We start from the raw sequence: 1,624 nt of genomic DNA, 5'->3' as shown, positions 1-1,624 counted from the left end.
TCTCCCTCCTTCTGCTCCTCATTTGGACCTTGGGAGCTCAGTCCAGAACTCCAATGTGGGTCTCTGTCTCTATCTCCATTCATCACCAGATGAAGGTTCTAAGGTGATATGCAAGATATTCATCAGTGTGGCTATAGGATAGGGCCAGTTCAGGCTCACTCTCCTCTGCTGCCTAAGGAACAAGCTGGGGAAATCCCCTTGGACACCTGGGAACCCCTCTAGAGTCAAGTCTCCTGCCAACCCTAAAATGGCTCCCTTAATTAAGATATATACTTCCCTGCTCCCATATCCACCCTTCCTCCATCCCAACCATCCCAATCCCCCAAGCTCTCCCCATTGTCCCCTTCTCCCTTTTCTCTCCCCATCTCCCCTTACTCCCACCCCACCCCCACCCCCGTGCTCTCCACTTTTGCCTGGCAATCTTGTATACTTCTGATATCCAGGAGGATAACTATATGTTTTTCTTTGGGTTCACCTTCTTATTTAGCTTCTCTAAATAAGGTGAACCCAATTGTTTTAACAGATCTCTGCACCCAGAATGCTATGTTCAACCCTTTTAGGGATTATGTGCTCAGTTGTACAATAGTGGCAACACAGCATTCCAATGGCATTTAAGGACTACTCCATACAAGAGAATTCCTGGTAACATATTTTTTTTTTCAAAATTCCATGACTGAGAAAATAACTTAGAGGAAAATACATGACAGATATTTTGCTAAACAGAAAATGCAGGTGAATCACTCCATAGATATTTATGTTTATACATGTAATTTAATGAAATTCTCAGCCTGAATCAGAAAAAATTCTTTTTGTAGATGGTAAATCCTTTATTCAGAGCCTTATAACTGGTCAAAGTTCTGGGAATTAATGACAGTTAAGTGTTTGGTCTTAAATATGACATCTGTATCAACTCCTCCAACAATTACAAAATAATATTGACGGGGAATAGAATAATTTGAAAAGTCAGAGGATAGAGAAGTAACAAACACACTGTATTCTGGATATGGTATCACAATCACAATCATGAATACTCAAGAGTTCTAACAAGACTTGTATTGAACCATAAAAAATTAAGGTTATGAGTTAACTAGTTATAATAAGTGAGTAAAAATGAGTGTGAGAATGATAAGAAACGGCAATGATGTGGTGAATAGGATTACAACAGATTCTATTTATGTACAAATTTTTAAAAATAATTATAAATTTTAAAAATTTGATGGATGATTATAAATAAAAACGGTTCATAAAAATATAAACATCTCAGTCTTTTCTAACTGAAGAGTGTACATTTTCCTAATTACTTTTATTTAAACTCTGAAATATAGATAGGTTACTACAGCTCAGATGGATAGAAAACTAAAATAAACACTTTTAAAATGAATAAGAAGATTAATTTCATTTCATTCATATTAGCAACTTTGAGATCTGGTCCAGCTAAATCCATCAAATTCCACTCATCACATTTTTCCCATAGTAGAAAGAGTGAGTAGAGCATAAATCTGACCACTCATGCCTTTTGAACACTGCTGTGGCAACCCCGATTTCTCACCATATTTGGAGCACTAAAGCAAATAACATAAAACTATGTGGACAGCTAAGAACAAAGAAAGGGAATGGGGGCATT

This window comes from Microtus ochrogaster, chromosome X, assembly GCF_000317375.1.
Source record: "Microtus ochrogaster isolate Prairie Vole_2 chromosome X, MicOch1.0, whole genome shotgun sequence".
NCBI classification, from domain to species: domain Eukaryota; kingdom Metazoa; phylum Chordata; class Mammalia; order Rodentia; family Cricetidae; genus Microtus; species Microtus ochrogaster.
Note: the sequence above shows the minus strand (reverse complement) of the source record.